This window comes from Hyaena hyaena, unplaced genomic scaffold (genome assembly GCF_003009895.1).
Source record: "Hyaena hyaena isolate Hyena2069 unplaced genomic scaffold, ASM300989v1 scaffold_1042, whole genome shotgun sequence".
Taxonomy (NCBI): Eukaryota; Metazoa; Chordata; class Mammalia; order Carnivora; family Hyaenidae; genus Hyaena; species Hyaena hyaena.
In genome coordinates, this window is record NW_024081668.1 from 77555 (window position 1) to 85633 (window position 8079).

General features: G+C 38.7%; 1 pseudogene; it reads left to right on the forward strand.

Annotated features, from left to right (window-relative positions):
• LOC120223717 overlaps positions 1-7728 on the forward strand; it is a 31548-nt pseudogene extending 23820 nt beyond the window's left edge.
• The last annotated feature ends 351 nt before the right edge of the window (positions 7729-8079 follow it).

Sequence of the window (8079 nt, forward strand, 5' to 3'; positions counted from 1 at the left end):
TCTATCCCAACCCTCTCGAGTGTTTTCATTAAGAAGGGATGCTGTATTTTATCAAATGCTTTTTCTGCATCTATTGACAGGATCATATGGTTTTTATCTTTTCTTTTGTTGATGTGATGTATCATATTGATTGATTTGTGAATATTGAACCTGCAACCCAGGAAGGAATCCCACTTGACCATGGTGGATAATTCCTTTTATGTGCTATTGAATTCGATTTGCAAGTATCTTGTTGAGGATTTTTGCATCCGTATTCATCAAGGATATTGGCCTGTAGTTCTCTTTTTTTGCTGGGTCTCTGTGTGGCTTGGGAATCAAAGTGATGCTGGCTTTGTAGAATGAGTCTGAAGTTTTCCTTCCATTTCTATTTTTTGGAAAAACTTGAAAAGAATGGGTATTAACACTGATTCAAATGTCTGGTAGAATTCCCCAGGGAAGCCATCTGGCCTAGGGCTACTATTTTTTGGGAGATTTTTGATAACTGATTCAATTTCCTCATTGGTTATAGGTCTGTTCAGATTTTCTACCTCTTTCTGTTTGAATTTGGGTAGTGTGTGTTTAGGAATTTGTCCATTTCTTCTAAGTTGTCCAATTTGTTGGCATATAATTTTTCATAGTATTCCCTGATAATTGCTTGTATTTATGAGGGATTGGTTGTAATAAATCCATTTTCATTTGTGATTTTGTCTATTTGGGTGCTCTCTTACTTCTTTTTGAGTAGCCTGACTAGGGGTTTATCAATTTTGTTTATTTTTTCGAAAAACCAACTCTTGGTTTCATTGATCTGTTCAACTGTTTTTTTTAAAATTCTATATTGCTTATTTCTGACCTGATCTTTATTATTTCTCCTCCACAGCTGGTTTGGGATATCCAATATAAGTATGGCTACTCTAGCTTTCTTTTGACTTCCAGTAGCATGATAGATATTTCTCCATCCCCTTACTTTTAATCTGAAGGTGTCCTCAGGTCAAAAATGAGTCTCTTGTAGATAGCAAATAGATGGATTTTGTTTTTTTATCCATTCTGATAACCCTATGTCTTTTGATTGGAGCATTTAGTTACGTTCAGTGTTGTTATTGAAAAATATGGGTTTAGTCATCGTGTTCTCTGTAGGATTCATGCTGGTAGTGGTGTCTCTGGTACCTTGTGTTCCTTGCAACATTTCCCTCATAGAGTCCCCCCTTAGGATTTCTTGTAGGGCTGGTTTAGTGGTGATGAATTCTTTTAATTTTTGTTTGTTTGGGAAATCCTTTATCTCTCCTATTCTGAATGACAGGTTTGCTGGATAAAGGATTCTTGGCTGCATATTTTCTCTGTTTATCACATTGAAGATTTCCTGCCATTCCTTTCTGTCCTGCCAAGTTTCAGGAGATAGTTCTGCAACCACCCTGAGATGGCTCCCTTTGTATGTGAGGGCCTTTTTATCCCTGGATGCTTTCAGAATTCTCTCTTTGTCCTTATATTTTGCCACTTTCACTCTAATATGTCATGCAGAATATTGACTCAAGTGATGTTTGGGGGGAGTTTTCTGTGCCACTTGGATTTCAATGTCTGTTTCCTTCCCTGGATTGGGGAGGTTCTCTGCTATAATTTGTTCAAGTACCCTCTTCAGCCCCTTTCTGTCTCTCCTTCTTCTTCTGGAATTTCTGTGATATATTGTTCCATTTGATTGCATCACTCAGTTCTAGAATTCTTTTGTGCTCTCAGATCAATTTAACTCTCCTTTTCTTGGCTTCATCTTTTTCTATATTTGTGTCCTCTAATTAACCTATTCCCCTCTCTCTCTCTTCAATCCATGCAGTGGTCGCCTTCATTTTATTATGCACCTCATTTATAGCATTTTTAAATTCATCACAACTATTTTTAAGGTCCGTAATCTTTGTAGCAATAGCTTCTCTGGCGTCTTCCATGCCTTTTTCAAGCCCAGCAATTAATTTTATGACTGTTGTTCTAAATTATTGGTCAGTTATGTTGCTTATATCTGTTTTGAGCAATTCCTTAGCTGTCACTTCTTTCTGGAATTTCTTTTGAGGAGAGTTCTTCCATGTCATCATTTTGACTAGCTTTCTGTCTCCTGTCAGTTTTTAAAATCTTGTTATGCACTGTGTACCTGCGAGTACTGCTATATTAAAGGAGACTCATTGACTTTCCAGTGTCTGTCCATTCAGGAAGTGTTCTTTTAATGGTGTCCCTTGGTCTCTCTTGTTGTGTCTTTGGTTATTTTATTTCCCTACTCATAGTGTTATTTGGGACTCTCTACCATGTGTACTTTGGCTTATTTCTTGAGGTAGCCCTATGAGGCTGTCTTCTTAGTGGACTCTCTTTCTTCCTCCCAGACTCTAGCAGTTCAGCGTCCTTTGGCTTCAGCCCTTCTTTGTTTGAGAGATGCAGGCGGGAAGTACAGAACTCTCTATCACTCTGTCATCCTGCCTCTTAGACCTCTTCTGTTGCTGCAACAAACAGGGATAGACTAGGGTCTTAGTCACCTCAACAAAGTGGCCCCAGGAAGGTCAACAGAAGTCCCGACCTCCACAAATTCTCACCAGTGATCCAGAGAAAGAATCAATCTTGCCCCCGCCAAATGAACCCCCTGGTTCCTGATACTCCACCACATTTGGTCTCCCCCGCACCTCTGAACTGGGCAGATTCTCTCTCCCCTGTACCAGCAGTCACATTCAGTTCATTTTTGCTTTTGTTTCCCTTGCCTCCAGAGACATGCAGTACCTATGAAAATAACACCAGCATTCTTCACAGAGCTAGAACAAACCATTCTAAAATTTGTATGGAACCAGAAAAGACCCCAAATAGCCAAAGCAAACTTGAAAAGGAAAACCAAAGATGGAGGCATCACAATCCTGGACTTTAAGCTGTATTACAAAGCTGTAATCATCAAGACAGTATGGTACTGCCACAAAAATAGACACATACATTCATTAATGGGCCATAATAGAGAATAGAGACACATAGATTAATGGACCACAATAGAGAATACAGAAATGGACCCACAAACGTATGGCCAACTAATCATTGACAAAGCAGGAAAGAATATCCAGTGGAATAAAGACGGTCTCTTCAGCAAGTGGTTCTGGGAAAACTGGACAGTGACATGCAGAAAAATGAGACTGGGCCACTTTTTTTTACACCACACACAAAAATAAACTCAAAATGGATGAAAAACCTAACTGTAAGACAGGAAGCCATCAAAATCTTCAAGGAGAAATTAGGCAAAAATCTCTTTGACCTTGGCTGCAGTAACTTCTTACTCAACACGTCTCCTGAGACACCAGTTCTGAAGCAGAGAGACCTTTTTTTCCATAAAGACAGCCCAATGAGAAGGCAAGGGATTGTCCCTAAAGCTGACCTTCACTGTTGAGCCTGGGACAGTCTTTATACATAGGAGCAGGGTAACAGTTTTCTTGAAACCTTGATGCGGACAGGGAACTTGGGGAGAGAGGTGCTTGAAAGAATCTGGAGGTAAACATGCTTCTGGACTATTTAGGACCTGGCATATTCATGTATGTTAAGACAAATGTTACTGACTGGTCCTCATTCAATTTCTATATCAGTGGGTAAACAGAGAATAGGTATCAAAAGGTCAAATTTAATGACCAAACATGCATGACATTAATTGGTGCATAAACCACAATTAAGTAGGGAACAAAACAGAGCATGGAGTTAAATTAACAGTACACATAATGAAATGATAGCTCTGCTATGATTTCAAAACTGGCCCTGGAACCAAGTCTCCAGCCTCATTGTGTGTATAATAGTATCCCCCTAAATTAATGTCCTCATGGAACTTCAGAATGTGACCTTCCTTGTAAAGAGGATATTTTCAGATGAAATTAAGATAAGGATCTTCATGAGATCAGACTGGTTGAGGGTGGTCCCTAAATTCAGTGAGAGTGCACGTAAGAGACAGAAAAGGACATACAGATACCCAGAGAAAATGCTACATGAAGACACAGGTAGACAGAGATTGGAGTTATACAGCCAAAACCAAGAAACATTTCTTGAAAACTGTGAAAGAATAAATTTCTCTTGTTTTAAACCATAATGTTTTTGGTAATTTCGTACGGTAGCCCTAGGAAATTAATACAACAAACAACACTTACATTTTGTATGAGAAAAAAATTAAAGGTAAAATACAAACTTACACCATCAAATTAATGTAAAAATAGAATGTTGGATGATGCAAATTGGTGACAAGAACATGGAAATAGAGTGCTTCTCATGCAGTATTAGTAAAAGGGTAAATCAGGTTGCAGAGAAATTTGGCATTATTTAGTGAAGTTAAATACACACATACACAACTACTAAACCATTTCTCTCCCCCACACAGTGGTGCTTAGAAAGTCCCTGTGAGGGGCGCCCGGGTGGCTTAGTTGGTTAAGCGTCCGACTTTCGCTTAGGTCATGATCTAGTGGTTCGTGGGTTCGAGCCCCGCGTCAGTCTCTGTGCTGACTCCCAGCTCAGAGCCTGGAGCCTGTTTCAGAGTCTGTGACTCCCTCTCTCTCTGACCCTCCCCTGCTCACGCTGTCTCTCTCTCTCTCCTAGAAATAAATAAAAAACATTAAAAAAAAAAGTCCCTGTGAGGAACAGTGGTAGAAAGTGAAGCCTGTGTGGATGGATGTGCCACTGAGGCTCAACATACCTCCTTTGCTCCATGCAACACACATCCCATTCAGGTGCTGGTGCCATTTTGGCCACCAGCCAGCCCCTGGAGAGATTTTTAAGATCTCTCCTTGGGATCCTGGGGGGCACCCTTCTGGATCAGCCCTTCATGGGAAGACTCATGGTTCTGCCTAGAGGCCAGTGGTAGCATGTGAAGGAGGCCCAGAACAGAGAAGAGCACCAAGGCTGGAAGCCTCCTCAGGAACCTGCTTCCACTTCCCCAGAGGAGTATGCCTCTCTGACCATCCACTTCCAGCAGCTGCAGTGAACTCTGCAATCTGTCACCTCGTCTAAGTGGTCAGTCTCTGCTCACCATCTTCTCAGCCCCTATGTGCTTCAACTCTGCCAGAAAGTCTGCAAGCAGTTACAACACAGATCATCAACTGGGTACTGGTCCCCAGGTCCTCACCTATGTCCCCACTGCCAAGACTAGCATCTGGCACGCTGAAGATGAGTCAAAGAGGTTGAACAATTTCCAGACACCACACAGGAAATCAGTAGCAGAGGTGTTCTACAAATCTCACATTTAATCACAAAGCTGTTCAAAACCCTGTTCTTGGTGGCTTCAAGCAGAGGTTAATGGGAAGTTTCTATTGTTGGTCAAAGTAACATCTGGGATGCATTTCAACTCTGAAATACTAGAGAAAAGGAATTCACCATTGCAATGGGGGCTCAGTACCCACTAAGGCAGCCCATTTGCCATTTCCCTTGGGCTTTAAGGTTCATTTTAATTACTAAAAATATTTTTTATTTACTCTCCTGAATATGTGCCTTCAGAGAAAACTCAGCACAGATATACAGTGTGGTAGAGCAAAAATGTCCAATAGAAATTATCCCAAGCTAAAATCTTGAAATTGTTTGAGATTACCCAAAACTAAAACACCACTCTATCACAGTGCCTAGAAAAATTTGTCACACAGTAGGAATTAAATGTTTTCTGAACAAATGGTTTAATAAATAAAAAAATCTCATTATGTGACAAATGAATGCAAATGTTACATTTGTTCTTAGCAAAACCTCTAAAAAGAATTTTGGAACCATATACTGTTGAGAGAAAATTACTTAAATACTATTATTTTAGTGATGTGTCATCACTATTAAAGCTCCTCTATATGAAAACCCTACAGTGTCTCAATTCCCCAACAATCTCATACTAATATAATCTATACTTACTGTTAAATATTTCATACAAACTACTACAAAGTAGTGGAGGGGGTATTATTTGGCCTCAAATAATGTTTTTGCCTAAAGTTGACCTCTGGGTTAGAATTGACAATCTTTTTTTGCATGTGCCATTGGCCCTGATACATGCTCCCATTATTCTAAATCGAAAGCTGAATTTATCAGTCACTTATGTATATTGTGTAGCTTGTGAAAGCTACTCACAAAAAAAAAAAAAAACATTGCATAAGTTTTATGCTCTGTTCCTTGTTGAAAAGTCTTGGAAAATATGTTTCATTGAAGTCATTCTAAAACCCCATCAAAAATAGTCAGTTCATGCACATTAAATCCACAAAATGGATTAAAAGGATGACAAGAGCAGTAATAAAATTTGGGATCAGGGGAACTGTATGAACCTTAGGTTAATTGATTTATTTCCCTTTATACTGATTGCTTTAATAACAGAATTAAGTGAGAATGGGAAACTGTCAGTGTTACTTAGGTATGGTCTGAATGAGTGAGCTTGTGAATGAGCAAACAAATACAGAAGGAGAAGATAATCCAACTACTATAAGAAGTCCTAGTAGGAATCTGGATTGTTAAGACTTAAAAACAAGCATTGTGGGGATGGCTGTATAACTCCATAAATTTGTTTAAAAATTATTGTTTTCTACTTAAAATGGGTGAATTTTGGTATGTAGGTACATTTTTATGTTAATAAACTGGGTTAAAAAAAAAAGATTCCACGCAGCTTTAATATGGGAGAAAATTAAACTCTATTGTTGGGCTTGGTTTTAATTTTCTTTGTATTGTATTTTATTATATTCAGATATAAATCTAGTTGATCACTTTCATGTGCGTGTTAGTTAACAGGTCTTTTCATATCCATCTCGTTTCTTTATATAAATTAAGAACAAAATCTGAAACTTGAGATAATGGTACTGCAAGATTATTCCTTAGTGTCAGAATTTGTGTTGTATGGACTCTGCACTTCATAGCATCTCCAACATTTTTTCCTTATGTTTTTCTCTGGGACCTGTGTGGCCACTGTGCTGGGCAGCCTCATTATTGTGGTCACCGTAATTTCTGATCCCCACTTGCACTCCTCCCCTATGTATGTCCTGCTGGGAAATCTATCCTTCTTGGACATATGGCTAGCCTCATTTGCCACCCCCAAGATGATCAGGGACTTCCTTAGTGATTGAAATCTCATCTCCTTTGGAGGATGTATGGCTCAAATCTTCTTGCACTTTATTGGTGGGGCTGAGATGGTACTTCTGGTTTCCAAGACCTATGATAGATATGTGGCTATATGCATTCCTTTGTATATTCCTTTGTATATATATATATATACAGATATATATGTATCTGACCATGATGAGCTGGCAGACCTACATGGATCTGGTGCTCAGTTCATGGGTCATTGGATTTGTGCAGCCCATCAGTCAAGTAGTCTTTACTGTGAATTTACCTTGTTGTGGACCCAGTGAGGTGGACAGCTTCTTTTGTGACCTTCCTCTTGTGATCAAGCCTGCCTGCATGGACACCTATGTCTTGGGCATACTCAGGATCTCAGACGGTGGGTTGATCTCCCTGAGCTGTTTTGGGCTCCTCCTGGTCTCCTGCACTGTTATCCTCATCACTTTCTGACAAGCATGCTGCTGGTGCAGTATCCATTGTATTCTACCTGCTCTGCACATATCATGGTAGTCCTGCTCTTCTTTGTGCCCTGCTTTTTCATTTGTCTGTGGCCTTTCAGTCAGTTCTCTGTGGCCAAGCTCCTGTCTGTATTTTTTTACTCCACTCTTGAATCCCTTTATCTACACATTGAAAAATAAAGAGGTGAAAACAGCTAGGAAGAAGCTACGTAACCAACCTGTGACTTCTCACTGAATTCCAGCTTTTCATGGAGCTACATGTTCTTATTCATTCAGGAGAAAGCACTTATTTAATATGATTCTGCTCAAAGATTTCATTCTGATGGTTTATTGATAGAATTTGTATTGTTTATATTACAGAGAGATAGATGAATTCAAGAAAAATCCTATATATAGTTTTATTCTATATAATTTTATATTAAGATTTTATATCACTTATTTATAAGATTAACATATTATATTAATTATATAATTTATTACATAAGTTTATATTATAAACATAATATATAACTATAATTGTATTATAATGTATATAATGTATGTAATGTGATTATATTGGTATGATCATATAATGATATAAATCTAT